Here is an 18,372-nt window from a genome sequence, read left to right on the forward strand (position 1 = left end):
CAGCCTGGACTGTACTTGTTAATAGGAGAGATTGCTTCTACAGGGATGGGATACACTTAAATAGAAAGGGTGCAAGAATATTTGCTGATGCTATCGAGGCAGTGTTAGGTGGGTCGGAAAACTGCTAGCTTGGGGGGGAGACAAAGACCAATAGATTGACAGTAGCCACTGGCAGAGGTGAAAGAGATTCTTGCACTGCTTCTATTAGAATGAGCAGAAGCCTGAAAAACAAGACGCATGGTATTTCACAGACTGCTGGGAGCCATTGCGGTACAAGTAAACACATGGGTTGTGTTAGGGTAGCTAAGAATAGAAACAGGTGCAGGTATACTTGCGTGTACACCAATGCTAGGAGTTTAGTAAATAAATTTGATGAATTTGAGGTATTGCTCAAAACATCAAAGGCAGATATTGTTGGGATATCAGAGACGTGGTGTCACACAGATATAAGGGATGCAGAACTGCAATTTGGGGAGTACAACATCTACAGAAAGTATAGACAGGATAGGAAGGGGGGGAGGGGTTATGCTATTAGTTAAGAAACACATAAAAACCAAGGAAGTGAAGCCAGTCGACATCGCTGGACAGTGCAGTGTTGAGTCAGTTTGGTGTGGCATAAGCATTGGGAGATCAAAATTGAGAGTAGGAGTGTGCTATAGGCCTAATGACTCTGATGAGTATAATAAGGAACTGTACAGGGAAATAGAGTGGGCCAGTAAATCAGAGAGTCTTATAATGGGAGATTTTAATTTCCCAGATATTGACTGGAATTTGAGGGCTGGTTACTCACACACTAGCAGGGCTTTTGTGGATTTATTGGATGATTGTTTTCTACATCAGCATGTTCGGGAGGCAACTAGAGGGAGTAATAATCTTGATTTGATTATCAGCAGTGATTCTTCATGCATTAAGAATCTGCAGATAAATGAACCACTAGGTGGCAGTGATCACAGTGTGCTGAAGTGGGATTTACTCAAAGAGGTAACTACCATTAGGGGTAAAGGGAAGAGTTATTGCTTCCGTAAAGGCGACTACGATGGACTGAGACAGTATTTAAATTCTATACAGTGGGACCAACTGATGATGTTACCAACAGCAAATTCAAAATGGGAAGCATTCAAAGAACTTATCTTGGAAGCTACTAGGCTTTACATACCAACTAAGAAATATTGTTCAAGGTTTAGGCCAAAATGGATGTCAGATGAACTAATGAGGCATATGGCAGAGAAGAAAAATGCATGGGATACTTACAAATTAACACATGACACAGAAGCCTATGATAGATACAAGTTGATATGCAACCAAGTTACAAAGGAAGTTAGGCAGGCGAAGGCAGATTACGAGAAATCCTTGGAAAGGGATGCAAAGAAAAACAGCAAAGAGTTCTTTACTTATGTAAACTCTAGCAGGAAGGGGATGAATCAGATTGGTCCACTTGATATTTATGGGTCAACTGTTGATGATCCTGCTCAGGTAGCTAACAAACTAAATGAATATTTTGCATCGACATTCACACATGAGGAGTTATTCAGCAAGGGGAATGCCAGAGGTGTATTCAACTCTAGCAGTAAGCTAGAGAATCTTGTAATAACTGAGAGTCAAGTGGAGGAGAAATTGTTGAAGATAAATACAAGAAAGACACCTGGGGGTGGATGGGATCTAGCCAGTTAAATTAAAGGAGGCAGCAAAGGAAGTAAGCAAACCCTTAGCCATAATTATGGGAGCTTCCTTGGACTCAGGGGAGGTACCCATAGACTGGAAATGTGCAAATGTGACCCCAATTCCCAAAGGAGGATCAAAGGCTGACACAAGTAATTATAGACCTGTGAGCTTAACTTCTGTTCCAGGAAAATTAATGGAGGCACTGGTTAAAGAAGCACTGCAGGATCATTTAGACAAGACTTCAGTTATAGCTCAGACAAAGCATGATTTTGTTAAGGGGAAGTCTTGCCTGACCAACTTGATTGGATATTATGATGCAGTCACAAAAGAACTGGATGCAGGGAATAACTTTGATATTATATACTTGGACCTTAGAAAGGCTTTTGATACTGTTGCACATGGAAGACTGCTACACAAATTGGAGCAGTGTGACATTGGAGGAAAATTGCTGCTATGGAAAAGGGTTGGTTGAGGGGGAGAAGACAGAGAGTTGTAATCAATGGACACTGCTCATCGTGGACTAATGTTATTAGTGGAGTCCCCCAGGGCTCAGTGTTCGGTCCATTATTGTTTTCTGTATTTATAAATGAAATTGATGATGGTATATCAAGCTTAATGTCCAAGTTTGCAGACGATACAAAGGTTGGCAGGGTTGTCAAGGACACTACAGACACTATGCTGCTGCAACAGGATCTGGAAAGGTTGAGCAGATGGGCTGAGAGGTGGCAAATGAAGTTTAACATTGACAAATGTAAAGTACTACACATGGGAAACAGCAACCCCAGAGCAACGTATCAACTCTGTGGTACTACACTGACAGTGGTAGAGAATGAAAGGGACTTGGGGGTGGTTGTGCAGGCAGATATGAAGTTCTCTGAGCAGTGCAGACGGGTTGCAAGAGTAGCTCATGGAGTATTGTCAATGATATACAGGAATTTTTCCAGCAGGGATAAGGAGGTGATTATTCCATTGTATAAGGCAATGGTCAAGCCACACCTAGAGTACTGTATACAGGTCTGGAGGCCTCATTTCAAGAAGGATGTAGAGCTGCTGGAACGAGTACAGAGAAGGGCAACAAGATTAGTGAATGGAACAAAGGGGGTGCCCTTACGAAGAAAGGCTTAAGTTTTGCAAATTAGAGTGTCTGGAGACTAGGCACCAGCGAGGTGATCTGATAGAGGTGTATAAAGCCTTGAATGGTTTAAGCATGCTCAATGCTGATGGGATTCTTCCACTAGCTCAGAAAAATCACCTGAGAGGGCATAAATTCAAATTGAGGAAAGACAGATGTAGGATAGACGTGCGGAAATTTGCCTTTAGCCAGCGGGTGGTTGGTTGGTGGAACAGACTTCCATCCCTTGTAGTGGAGGTTGAGAGTCTAAATAAGTTTAAGGCTCAGCTGGACAGGTATTTTGAACGAACAGAGGGGTGAAGTGGAAGTGGTTTTTTTTTTTTTTTTTTTTTTTGGCTGATGCTGCATAAGCTTGCTTTCTTGCTTCAAGTGCCTCTACTAATGCTAATGCTAAAATGCTAACTCTTGATACTTAGAATATAGCAGCACTAAAATTCTTAACTTTATTAAGTGATTAATATGAGGTACAAACGTACCATTAGAATCTAATATCACTCCTAAATGCTTATTTTGATTAACCATCGGTATTTGCTTACTGGCTATGTTTCCCCTTGGTGGTCTACCTATATCTAATTTACTTTTCATAAGTATCATCACAGACTTCACAGGAGAAATATTTAATTTATTAATTCCTGCCCATTCTTCTAAACTGTCAAGTACAATATCAAGTCGGTCCGTAAAAATTTTCCTAGAAATGTCTAACATTCAGATAACCAGGTTATCAGCAAATGCAATTTTATGTCAGTTTTCAAACAACACCTGCAACCATTGATCTATTATAACGTTCCAAAACAAGGGACTTAAAACTGACCCTTGAGGACAACCGTTATTCACAAACTTCCTAAAAATCAAATGCTGGGACCTAATAGTAATCTTCCTATTTTCCAAATAATTTACTATAACTCTGTATAAATTGTCTGGGCAATTAATTTTCCTAAGTGAACACAGTATACTAGGGTCAAACCGTGTCAAAAGCTCCAGCAAAATCAATAAATAACACTAACTAATATTTTCTAGTTGAGTTTTTAACATGACTAATTAAATCATGTAGAGCATCTTCAGTAGACTTAAATTTTTCGAAGCCATATTGACACGGCAGGTTCATATTCCGTAGTTCTAATAATTCTGTTAGAAGCAAATGAAGTAATATTTATAATAGCTTACCTAAATTGGGTAATAAAGAAATTGGCCTATAGCTTCTCGGATTGGTTAAACTCTTATCCAGCCTCCGTAAGAATTTATTAGTGCATTTTTCCGGAATACTGGAGAAACACACTATCTGCCGTCGGTTATTTTGGTGTTGGTGAGTTGATGCATGTATTTTTTGTTGTCGATTTGTTAGGGAGTGATATGAAATTTGCCATTGTCATCTTCAACTAACTTGTTAGTGCATATAAAATGGCGGCTTCCGGTACAAGTCGTACCGTCGTAGTGAAAGTTCAAAATTTTTACTTGATTGATTTGACTATTGCCTTTGATTATTTGCATGTTAAATTGCTTTTCGGGAACAATAGGAAAATATATTATATTGTTAATGCAGTTTTGCACTGTATCATGAAAACTTTTCACTTTTTAGCTCTGTTGCACTTTGTTGCTAAATAAAATTCAGGGAGCTAGTGGGACGGTAATTGTTTCTTACCCTGCGGCTACAAAGGCCGTTGTTAAAACAAGAAGTTACGTGGTCAGTACTTCTAGCGTTTATTGGTGGTGAACTTAATTTGTCTTTCTAGTTCAGGCTTCATTAATTATGGAACTCAGTATAATTAAACAGATGTGGATATTAATTTGCGTAATTAATTTAATTAGCATAATTACATTTTGAGCTGACTGAAATGTGGCATTGATAATTGATTCCAGTTAGTGTCTCCCTGAGAGCATTAATTGGGAACCGTTAATTTGAGTTAACTTGTGAGCGTGGTAGTGCTGCAAACTAACAAAACCAAAACTGTCACTCAGTTAAATCCCAGCCCAACTTTGGGTGTGCTGTCTTAAATCCCGACTGCCTTATTAGTCAACCATGGCAGATAAAACTGACCACCAAGTGAATCATCCACCCACAGAGACACCAACCATTGACTTAACAGAAGGGAAGGACTCTAGGTCAGTTCCAATCCCCCCTCCAAAGAACAAGATGGTACTGTCAAAAATGGAACGAGAAGCAAGAAGTCTAAGTGAAAAGAAGGAGACTCAGGACAAACTGATCATTATTCATGTCACAAGAGATAACACCAACAAGCAGCAGGGTACCCCTGGACCTTACTCTTCCAGAGGGCGCTCTGCTTGAAAAGAAGTTAAAATTAAGAACAGCCCTTGAGGACTTACTCAATGAAGAGTCAAACGAGGTCACAACCGGCCTTAGGGGATAGATCGTTACCCTTTGGACGAAGCTGGAAACAGTGCTCCTAAAAACGCACCTTTAGTGCGAACGGGCCACCGCAAAACTGGAGGCGTACATGGAAACTGGGACGAATAAAATGCTACAGCGTGTCCCTACTTAAGCACAAGTTCTGAGGTATACAAAAAACAGTGAACCATAATCCCCCAGGCTTCCCCAAGCAAGAAAGAAAACATTACTACCAACACCGAATCTGGTAATTGTAACACCAACAGGAGAAGAGACACAAACAAGTGAGGAGATTAAATCGGAAATAATGGAAAACCTAAAAGAGGATCTTAGAACCACCAGGATAAAATCAATTAGAAACACCCAAAATCCGGCGGTCGTGATCGAAACTAACACGAAAGAAGGGATGCAGCATATAATCAGTAATCCCATAATGACCACGCTAGGTCTACTTGCTGAGCCTCAAAAAAGAAAGGGCCATCGCTCATCATCTTTGATGTAGATAAAGAGCTGACACCAGAGAAACTAATCGAATAAGGTACAGAAGAAATCTGCAAAGCAACCTACCGGATCAGGAAGGACAGAACCTTATATTTCCTAAGTACATGAGCAAAACAAGAAGCAATGGCAGCCTGAATTGGATTGTTGAACTGGCCCCGGAAGCCTGGAAGGTACTGCGGGTGCAGAATAGGGTCTACACAGAGTGGGGAAGCCACCGCTTCAGAAAACACTTCATATACACGTACGCAGACCACATCGACCTGCGGCCACTGCTCCGAGAAGCGCCATGAGTTTAGTAACTGCTCGAACAAGACAAAGGAACCTGTGTGTGCAAACGGTAAGTCTCTCCGGTTGGATCACGCACACTCTATTAGAGATGCCAAGTTTCTTGCCTATTTAAAGGCCAAAAGCACATACCAACTTCGAATCAATTATGGGGACAAGGCTTAAACAATACAACTACGTAATGTTCACAATACACCAGCTAAATGCACAGACAGCCAGACCAGTGGCTGCGCAGGTTCGCATTAAGGGGGACGAGGAAAACTCGAATGTAATCCTGCTTCAAGAACCATATACACTTATGAAACAGGTAAGGGGGATACCCGCTGGTATACAAAGTGATCCACACTGATGATGATACTCTCTGGGCAGGTCTACAAGCCAGAGTAACCGCGGCCCGTATTCCACAATTATGTACTACTTGGGCAGTGTGCCACCAAATTTTCACCTCCATCGGCAATCATTATGTGACCGCTCTACCTTAGGCCAGGGAAGGACTTTCAACAATCTATAAGATACCTCCAGGCTGTCCAAGGCATCCTTCCAGGACAAAAGATAATACTGGGAGGCTAAGAGTGGATGTTAACTGCTGCTCGCCAGCCTGACACAGCACAACTCAAGACCGGAAAGGCACCTCAAACAGCCAGTAACTGGAAGGCTATTCATCAAACTCTGCCTACACAGTGCAGAACCAACCTTCTACAATACTCTATTGTCAGGGAAACGGGAAACATGCTTTGTAAAAAGGATAGGTGGAATAGGACCAGGGTATGTCTGCCAGGGGCAAAGGTTGATGAAGTTGTAGAGCGGATATCATCTTTTAAGGGCATAAAAGGTGATATAGTTGTACACGTTGGCACTAATGATATTAGGAGTAGGAGACCGGCGGAATTACTTAGCAAGTTTTTTTTTTTTTTTTTTTATGGAAACCCCAAACACGAAAGGTATCAAAACCTATAGTACTTGGTACCGTGCATGGGTTGAAAGAGAAGTATGGGGGGATGCCGGAAACTTTGCTCTAGAGAATAAACATGAATTTCACCACGTCAAGCCTCCAATAAGCAAAGTGGTGGTATTGCACCGGTCGATGAGAGTCATGTCATTGTTGAAAAAAAGCCGTGAATTAGGGTTGAATTTGAAAGTGTCTGCAATTTTGCCCAGACATGATAGGAGGGAGTATATGATGAGAGCCTTGTCGATCAATTCGGCCCTGGAGGGATTGTGCAAGGCTCAAGGGGTAGAATTTTTTTCAGCCTGGTCTGTACTTGTTAACAGGAGAGACTGCTTCTACAGGGATGGGATACACTTAAATAGAAAGGGTGCAAGAATTTTTGCTGATGCTGTCGAGGCAGTGTTAGGTGGGTCGGAAAACTGCTAGTTGGGGGGATACAAGGACTAATAGATTAACAGTAGTCACTGGCAGAGGCGAAAGTGATTCTTGCACTGCTTCTATTGAAACGAGCAGAAGCCTGAAAAACAAGATGCAGGATATTTCAGAGACTGCTGGGAGTCATTGTGGTACAAGTAAACACATGGGTTGTGTAAGGGTAGCTAAGAATAGAAACAGGTGCATGCATACTTGCATGTACACCAATGCTAGGAGTTTGGTAAATAAATTTGATGAATTTGAGGTATTGCTCAAAACATCAAAGGCAGATATTGTTGGGATATCAGAGACGTGGTGTCACACAGATATAAGGAATGCGGAACTGGAATTTGGGGAATACAATGTGTATAGAAAGGATAGACAGGACAGGAGGGGAGGAGGGGTTATGCTATTAGTTAAGAAACACATAAAATCCAAGGAAGTGAAGCCAGTCGACATCGATGGACAGCGCAGTGTCGAGTCAGTTTGGTGTGACATAAGCATGGGGAAATAAAAATTGAGAGTAGGAGTGTGCTATAGGCCTAATGACTCTGATGAGTATAATAAGATATTGTACAGGGAAATGGAGTGGGCCAGTAAATCAGAAAGTCTTATAATGGGGGATTTTAATTTCCCAGATATTGACTGGAATTTGTGGGTTGGTCTCTCACACACTAGCCAGGCTTTTGTGGATTTATTGGATAATTGTTTTCTACATCAGCATGTTCGTGAGGCAACAAGAGGGAGCAATACTCTTGATGTAATTATCAGTAGTGATTCTTCATGCATTAAGAATCTGCAGATAAATGAACCACTAGGTGGCAGTGATCACAGTGTGTTGAAGTGGGATTTAATCAAGGAGGTAACTACCATCAGAGGTAAAGGGAAGGGTTTTTGTTTTCGTAAAGGCGACTATGATGGTCTGAGACAGTATTTAAATTCTATACAGTGGGACCAACTGATGATGTTACCAATAGCAAACTCAAAATGGGAAGCATTCAAGGAACTAATCTTGGAAGCTACCAGGCTTTACATACCAACCAACTAAGAAATATTGTTCAAGGTTTAGGCCTAAATCGTTGTCAGATGAACTAATGAGACATGTGGCAGGGAAGAAAAATGCATGGGATACATACAAATTAATGGGCGACATGGAAGCCTATGATAGATATAAGTTGGTCTGTAACCAACTTATATCTATCATAGGCTTCGACATCTCACTAACTACAAGGATCATACGAGCAGAGCATATCTCAAACTGGGAAGTCGAAAAGCGCCTGGACCACATCTAATCATCACACCATAACATACCAAATCGACAGAACCATGACGAGGAGACCTACCATCAGGTTGAAGATGAACGAATTTTCAATAGAAAGGCAGGCAAAGGCAGACTACGAAAAATCTTTGGCAAAGGATGCAAAGAAAAACAGAAAAGAGTTCTTTACCTATTTACACTCAAGAAGGAAAGGGATGAATCATATTGGTCCACTGGATATTGATGGTTCAACAGTTGAAGATCCTGCTCAGGTGGCTAACAATCTAAACGAGTATTTTGCATCTACATTCACGCATGAGGAGTTATTCAGGAAGGAGAATGACGTACGTAAAGTAAACATTGGCAGTGAGCTAGATGATTTTGTAATAACTGAGAGGAAAGTGGAGGAGAGATTGTTGAGGATAAACATAAAAAAGGAACATGGGGTGGATGGGGTCTATCCAGTTATATTAAAGGAGGCAGCAAAGGAAGTAAGCAAACCCCTAGCCATAATTATGAGAGCTTCGTTGGACTCAGGGGAGGTACCCATAGACTGGAGATATGCAAATGTAACCCCAATTCACAAAGGAGGATCAAAGGCTGACACAAGTAATTATAGACCTGTTAGTTTAACTTCTGTTCCAGGAAAATTAATGGAGGCACTGGTTAAAGAAGCACTGCAGGATCATCTAGACAAGAATTCAGTTATAGCTCAGACGCCGCATGGTTTTGTTAAGGGCAGGTCTTGCCTGACCAATTTGATTGGATACTATGATGTAGTCACAAAAGAACTGGATGCAGGGAATAACTTTGATATTATATACTTGGATCTTAGAAAGGCTTTTGACACTGTTGCACATGGAAGACTGCTGCACAAATTGGAGCAGTGTGGCATTGGAGGCAAATTGCTGCTATGGATAAGGGGATGGTTGAGTGGCAGAAGACAGAAAGTGGTAATCAATGGACACTGCTCAACGTGGACTAATGTTATTAGTGGAGTTCCTCAGGGTTCAGTGTTGGGTCCGTTGTTGTTTTCGGTGTTTATGAATGATATTGATGATGGTATATCAAGTTTAATGTCCAAGTTTGCAGATGATACAAAGGTTGGCAGGGTTGTTAAGGACACTACTGACGCTATGCTGCTGCAACAGGATCTGGAAAGGTTGAACAGATGGGCTGAGAAGTGGCAAATGAAGTTTAACATTGACAAATGTAAAGTACTACATATGGGAAACAGTAACCCCAGATCAACGTATCAACTCTGTGGTACTACGCTGACAGTGGTAGAGAATGAAAAGGACCTGGGGGTAATTGTGCAGGCAGATATGAAATTCTCTGAGCAGTGCAGACGAGCAGCAAGAGTAGCTCATGGTGTCTTGTCAATGATATACAGGAATTTTTCTAGCAGGGATAAGGAGGTGATTATTCCCTTGTATAAGGCAATGGTTAGGCCACATCTTAAGTACTGTATACAGGTCTGGAGGCCTCATTTCAAGAAGGATGTAATGAGGAATTTTTCTAGCAGGGATAAGGAGGTGATTATTCCCTTGTATAAGGCAATGGTTAGGCCACATCTTAAGTACTGTATACAGGTCTGGAGGCCTCATTTCAAGAAGGATGTAATGAGAGCTGCTGGAACGGGTACAGAGAAGGGCAACAAGATTAGTTAATGGAACAAAGGGTTGCTCTTACGAAGAAAGGCTGAAGTTTTGCAAATTACAGAGTCTGGAGACTAGGCACCGGCGAGGTGATCTGATAGAGGTGTATAAGGCTTTGAATGGTTTGAAAATGCTCAATGCCTATGGGATTCTTCCTCTTGCTCAGAATAATCAATTCAGAGGGCATAAATTCAAATTGAGGAAGGACGGATTTCGGATAGATGTGCGGAAATTTGTCTTTGGCCAGCGGGTGGTTGGTTGGTGGAACCGACTTCCATCACTTGTTGTTGAAGTTGATAGCCTGAACAAATTTAAGGCTCAACTGGACAGGTATTTCGAACGAATGGAGGGGTGAAATGGGAGTGGTGTGTTTTTTTTTTTTTTTTGGCTGATGCTGAATAAGCTTGCTTTCTTGCGTCATATGCCTGTACTAATGCTAATGCTAATACGCTATGGGAAGCTATACTCGACATCACACTAACTACAAGGATCATACGAGCAGAGCATGTCTCAAACTGGGAAGTCGAAAAGCGCCTGGACCACATCTAATCATCACACCATAACATACCAAATCGACAGAACCATGACGAGGAGACCTACCATCAGGCTGAGGATGAACGAATTTTCAATAGAAAAAGAAAATTGGCAGCTGTTCCAGGAGTAAATTTTAACTAAAGCAAATGAACTCTAGGACCGAAAACCTGAACAGCAGGGAAACCCAGACATCCTACAAAGAAAAATAACCGAAATAATTATAACAGCGGCAGAGGCAGCGATTAGAAGAAAGATGCCGGCATCAGGTGCGAAGTCCTGGTGGACTCCGGAGCTCTAGGGGCTGAAGAGAGAAGTCCAAGCAAAATGGAAAGAGTTCCAGGGAGCGCGAAGAACATGCCGGCAGTGGAGAAAAGCATCTGTGCCAGCACTATAAGGAAGCCAGGAACAGATACACTGATAGAATAAAAGGGGGGGGGGATTTTGGGAACGGCTAGTCTCCACAACTGGGAACACAGACTCCTGGGGGTGGTTTATAAAATAACCACTAACAAACTCCCCAGGGAAGAGGTTCAAACGGCAACTAAGACGCCACAAGGTATTATAACAACCTGGGAGGACTCAACAACTAACATACTGAATACAATTCTAAGGGAACCACCGAGCATGCTGACCCCTGATCAACAGATGATCTGTCGGGCAATCAATACCTATACTATGCAGAGGATGGAACTACAATTTACAATGGACGAATTTCAAGCCGCAACTGCGCAAATAGGAAACAAAAAAATGCCCTGGCCGAGATTTGTTGGAGCCAGAGATTATCAAGAAAGTTGTAGAAATAGCCCCAAACCTGTTATCCAACTATTCAGCTGTTGCCTCATGGCAGGAAAATTTCCAACTAGCTGTAAAACTGCAAACTTGAGGCTGATTATAAAAAATCCAAACAAGAAAACAGATATGCCGGACTCCTGTAGGCCAATTGCTCTGCTCTTTATGGTGAGCAAACTGTTCGAGAGACTCCTACACATGAGAATTACTAGCCACTATAACTCAGAACACTCGCCTCTAGCAGACAAGCTACAAACCAGGCTCATCAACAGTAGATGCACTCCAAAACCTTGTCCAAGCAGCAAAAGTGTTCCAAGAAAAAATTCTTGGTGCTTTCAACTGACTTTGCCGGGGCGTTTGACTCCCTTTGGTGGCCAATGAACCTGTACAATACCATAGGATCATACCTATACGAGAGAAAAGTGGAAGTTATAAAACTGTATCAGAAAATAACTAGACCCATACACCGAGGCTGCCCACTGGGTTCGGTGCTGGGGCCGCTCCTGTGGAAAGTAATTGTAGATGATTTAATTTCGATGGACTTGGGAGAGGTAAACAGTCAAGCGTTTGCAGATGACCTCATCCTCGCCATGGAAGCGATCCCAAGGGCCGGCTTGGAAATCGAGGTAAACAGGGGTGCTGGAAAAGTTACTGGAATGGAGGAAGCTGCACTCACTGACAATGACACCAACAAAGACGAGCTCAATCCTATTAAAAGGGACACTAGACACTTGTTCGGCCCGCACAGTTTAAAATTGAAGGCGTAACCATCAAGCTTAGCACGCAACTAAAGTATCTTGGAATCATTTTAGATTCAAACTTATCCTTCAAGCAACATCTCCTCTGCCGGAAGGAGAAACTCAGAAAATGCATGGCCATGATTGCAAGAACCACTAGAAAAGACTGGGGACAAAGCAAAGAACTCTGGCACTCTACTACAAATCGCTTTTTATCCCGGTAATAACCTGTGTCTCGCCAGTATGGTTTATCAAGGCAGTTAACAAAAGAATTCTTGACACCATACAGAGAAATATTCTACTAACTATAACTTGTGCCTGCTGTATGGTGAGTGCCCATACCCTACAGACCTTGGTGGGTGTGCTTCTCCTTGATCTGGAGGTGGTGTTTTGTGGGCTAATGTACATGCTCTCTAGAGGAATCCAAACGAATTTTATAGGGTACACAACAGATCTGTCTGCACGGGTAGCACAGTGGTATCATCACCGTCCTCCCCACACCAGGTGGAGAAGGGCCAGGTTCGAATCCTGTCGATGATGCGAGGAACTTTAATGGGCTTTTTCACTGCGTGGCTTAGTTAGTCAGTCTCAGGCATAGTTAGCAAGGTTTTCCCCCCAGCAAACTGGGGGTTTTCGTCCAGCAAACAGACCACAGAACACACCCAATTAACAGACATAAGACACAGCACGGTAGATGAATTTAATTATTCGGGTGGCCTAAATATAATAGTTTGGTTTAAGTTTGGTACACAACAGCTCCGGGAATAATTGGAAACAAGAAAAAATGCAGCTGGTGCAGCACTTGCGGCAGGCATGGCAAGAGAGATGATCCAACTCTTGTTGGACCATCTCTAAAGGAGAAATCGCAAGAAAATTCATACCTCAAGTCAGCAGAGTCTATCTCAGAATGCCACATTGGTTCTTCCTAGGATTACACACTACATATCTACTGATGGGCCATGGTGCCATAAACACCAAGCTAAATAATATGAGAATTGTAGATGACCAAAATTGTGGATGCGGAGAGTTAGAGACTTGGCAACACAATGTATGAATGTGAATACAGTACTATGATCTCCGAAGCATCCTGATAACCAAGACTGCATACCTTCCCTGTAACTGGGAACACCTGCCAGGGTACTTAAAACTGGACACGGAAGAATACAAATCGTTCAGTAAGTTCACACAGGATATTTTCACAAGGAGGAGGAGACATTGATTGCACTGCATTTAAAAGCAGGAGATTAACAAAGCAGACCACAGACCTGCACCAAGCGATCAAGAAAAGAGCAGCAGGGAACCTAAGTAAAGGAATGGTGCCCCTATCAACAAACCCTTACTGACTGAACACCTAAACTTGACGCTACTAAATAGAGAAGGCAATGAATGAAGAGAAGGATGCCTATACTAACATGACACTGATGATGGATATGTCCCAAATCAGCCTTATATCTGATGGACCAGAACTGACTACCCACAATATGCCAAGTAGTAGTAGTACAAGATTCCCCACCAAAACCGAAACTAGAAAATGGAAAAACTGGAAATACAACTGAAGTATGACAAATACCAACTAATAGAATGACCTTCTAGTCCCCCAATCAGGGTGTTAGGAACCACATCCTGAATCTGACCTTCTGCCATTTGGCAATCTAAATTGGGTGCCCTGACCTGGTTTCTTTAAATCCTCATCCCCTAGTGGACGGTTTCCATCTCCCCCTTCCTTGGTGGGGCCTGTCCCCACTGATCTTCATGGGGACACCTTCCTTATTGTCCCCTTAACTCTATCTGTTCCTCCCAGCCTTCAGTTTCTCCCCCTACTCAAACTTAACTTACCGAGTATGCCCATAAAGTAATTTAATTGAACTAGCACACAATTTAACCCCCCTCACTTAAACCTATATCCCAATTTGGCTGTAAATTCAGTGCAATGCCCCCCCCCCTTTTTCTATAGGTTTTTGCCACTGAAATCTTCAGAAACTAGGTGGCAGGGTCTGCCAGAGTACTTAAAAATCTACTGGGTGCCTGACCTGCCTCCTTGTGGAAAAGTGTGGGCACAATGGGTCTCACTAAGGGCCCAATGGCTAAATGATCAGAAGAACAAAAGAACATAATACTACACAACATTACACTCCACACACACTTTTAAATCTCTGACCTCCACAGCATATTGTGATGCCCAGAGTATACAATGGGAAGATGGGGGAAACTCCTGGTGCCATCAGACAGTTAACACACTTTACACTTCTCCAACAGACATTTGTTTTATAAATTTAATAACGTCGTCAGATACAACTGTACCATCTTAAGTATCACATTGTTCTCCACCAAATCAAGACCAGGGCTCATATTAATTTTAGTGGCTACTAACTTTAATTCATCCAAATGAAACAATGAATAATTCTTTAAAGAGTGATAATTTTTATTCAGATGCCTAATAATCCTTTGATCTTCATCATCACTAACTGAAATATCACCTGGAAATAAATATTCAGTTTTTACTTGAACAGTTTCTTTCCAGCTTAATGTTTCGCTCTCCCCATTTGTGACTGAGTTCATCATATCTTGATTAGTTATTTTATTCATGGGTAATTTGTAAAGTAATCCTCATGGCTCACTGTTACCAACAGTGAGCCATGAGGATTACTGTTACCAACAGAACTAAATAAATTTCTGCAAGCCTGCAGTTTGTTTATAAATTAATTTAGTATACTCTCGCCTTTTACATCTATATATCTCCTTGTAATAATTCACTTCACCAGTATCTCTATCTGTATGCCTCTAAAACAATTTCCTGGCTACACAGCCTCCCTTCTCTTTAAAGTGAACTCATGAGACCACGAAGGAACAACTCAGCATTTCCTTTCTTTTCTTAGTTGACTTTACCAAAGTTCTGTAAAGGACATTTTGAATGATAAAAGAATACTCTTCTGCAGTTAATTTACTTAATTCTACTAGTTGAAATGTACCAAAATTTAAAGTTAAAGAACTACTAAATCTATTCCAATTTATACTTTTATATTGAAATCTAGACTGTTCAGTTTTTGTAGTTTGAATGTTACAAAATCTGTCACCTACATCTACATGAAAAAGAATTTCTCTTCTTACACACCAATGACAAATCCAATTCAATGTTCCTGGTGAAGCAAATGTTATATTAATGTCAAATGCACCATGGATATCATCAAATGTACAAGGCTGGCCTATTGTATTTAAAACAGTTAAGTTTTTAGCTAACAGAAAGTCTTCTAACTTCATACCTCTGGAGTCCACAAAGCCACTAAACAAAAAATCAGGCTAAACAAAAAATCAGACTTAGTATTGCAGTCCATGGCAATGAAAATATTACCATTGCAAAGTCTTCTCAGCACTATGTCTAAACAATTTAATACACTCTTGATATTAACAGATGGTTCACAGTATACTGAAATTACATTTGTGGACTCCCAACATGCATACAAACAATATCCTGAGTACACCGATTACAATTCCAAGTTGATTACGAAAGTGCTGCCATCAGATCCACAGAAGAAACATTTTCTGACGCTAATATTAAGGGCTGTTTATTTCATTTTAGTCAGTCAATTTGGCGGAAAGTACAACATTTAGGAATACATTTGGCATACATCGAAGAACAAATTGTCAGAAAGTTAGTCGGAGCAATATGGCCTTAGTTGCTAATGCTCCTAAAATCCAAATAACAACAGAAAGTTAGTGACTTAATAGTGGGATTGGCATTTGTTTCTTTAGATGAACTAGAGGAATCTTGGGAAGGAATCATTTGAGAAACTCCACCACCAGAACATCCTTCCTATGAAAAGTGTGAAGAGCTTATAACATACTTTGAAACAAATTGGACTGGACCCACTGCTCGCTTTCCGCCATCATTGCGGAATCACATGCTAATTTTGGTCCTCGGAAATAAATCATGTGGAAGGATGGCATTATGCCCTAAATAAATCTGTGGGGCACCATCATGTTAAAACATGGAAGATGGTTATCCATTTAAAAAAAAAACAAGCCAACTTTAAGGGAATACTAGGATTAGTACATGTTGGGAATCTTCCACCTCATAAAAACCATAAATATGAGGGCATTAACAGCAGATGGACAAAATGGGGACATTAATTTACAGACTTTTGTTCAAGCAGTTGGTTGTTTCTTTCAATAAATGATTAGTATAATTTAAACTTTAATAATTTGTATCTGTATTTGTAACTTGTGTTTATTTCTTTATTTGATATCAAAGCGTTTTGTATTTTTTTTTCAAAATATTTATACATAAAGAAAAATAAATTATTTATTAACTAAACAATTTTTTATACTGTATTTTTTTGTTATTTTTGTTGATTTCTTTCATTATGTTTTTGAAGTCCATTTTGATATTTTTATTGCTCCTTAAAAAAAGGATACCGTTACATACATGCTACAGAAATGTGATTAGGGCAAGTGGAACATAGAGCATATACTTTTAGGGAAAGTGGGAATAGGGCAGGTAGTTTAATTTTGACTATATTGCAATTATAAAGTTATTAATTGTGAATTTTATGTCTAAACTATTAAGTTTGAATTATTGTTACAATAGAAAACAGTTAAGTAAATCCATATATGTAAAAATTGTCTTACCTGCTGACAGACTCCTACTTGCTGATGCTGCCAAAAACCTGACGTGCATCCAGGCAAGAGGTGCTGCCAGCAGTTAATTTATAGGTGAGGAATTAGGTCCATTAGCGAATAGAATGATGGCAAGTTTTCCATCCTGGATCCAGTGGTTTTTGTGGTGGAAACCTGGGGTGACCTTTGCTCTCATACTTTGGATATCAGTGTGCAGGCTGGTTCTGGGTGTTTGGGGGGGTTGTATGTGGCGTTCTTCCAGATGTCTGGATTATTTTCTTTTCCTGGGTTTACATTTCCTCTTCTATTATTTTCTTATTGAAAAGGTAGAATATTGCAGGTTGAATTCGACTGTTTTCTGTTGATTGCTGAAACTCCATTTTTATGAAAGAGTCTTTAAATTTCCTTCTGTTGTATTGGTTGTAGAATGGATTCTACTGTTGCTGAAATCCCATGTTTCACCACATTGGAATGTATGTAGTAGGGCTGTGTCAGACTTTTGGACTCTTCCATATTGTACATCTTTTTTATGTACTTTGATTTTGCAGTTTAATCTTACGTGGTATATTAATTTCATGTGGTATATGAGTGGTATTAAATATAATAATCTTAATGGAAAACAACCATGTAACATCCTTCCCATATTAAGCCCATAAAAGTTCCTCGTGTCATCAATGGGATTTGAGCCCAGGCCTTTTCCATCGGGTGTGAGGACAATGATGATACCACTGTACTACCTGTGCACACCAGTTGAAGATTACTACTATTACAGAAACTATGAATTTTGTGGGCTTCTCAAAGTGGTGTAGCTAAGGCATTCCAAAAGTGCACAGAGCAGCATTTGCCGAGCCAATGTACTCTCAAGCCTCATCGATGGTTGTGGTGAAAGTAAGTTGTTCTGCCTTGTACGAGCCAATAGACGGAAAATGGGGCAATAAATAGACCATGGTTTTTTTTGGATATGTCTACTCTAAATATCCTGATCGTGAACAGCCTGAGCTGTGGTAGTTGCAGACACAAGAAAAGAGAACGGCCACATTCGGTTAGGGACATTAACTATTCTGACTATCAATGTGCTTTATAGTTGGTTAAAAACAAGACTTTTTATATTTAAATCAACATGCTTCTATTTGTGGAAGTAAAATAAAAATTCTAGCAAATTAATGAACAAAAATCTCGCACATTTGCAGACGACTTTAGACAAGTAACCCGTTTTCACAATGTGGCTGAGTTAGTCAGTCTCGGGCAAGGTTAGCATGGTTTTTCCTCCCAGAAACTCAGGTTTTTTGTCAAGCAAACAGAAAATCAACTTCAGAATGCATGCAATTTACAGACAATATACATCCGCTGGCTAAAGGCAAATTTCCACATATCTATTCTACAAGTGACTTTCCTCAATTTGAATTTATGCCCCCTTAGGTTGTAATCTGAGCAAGTGTAAGAGTCCCATCAGAATTCAGTGTGCTCAACCCATTCAAGGCTTTATACACCTCAA

This window comes from Mastigoproctus giganteus, chromosome 1, assembly GCF_048544385.1.
Source record: "Mastigoproctus giganteus isolate SK-2022 chromosome 1, ASM4854438v1, whole genome shotgun sequence".
In the NCBI taxonomy this organism is placed as follows: Eukaryota; Metazoa; Arthropoda; class Arachnida; order Uropygi; family Thelyphonidae; genus Mastigoproctus; species Mastigoproctus giganteus.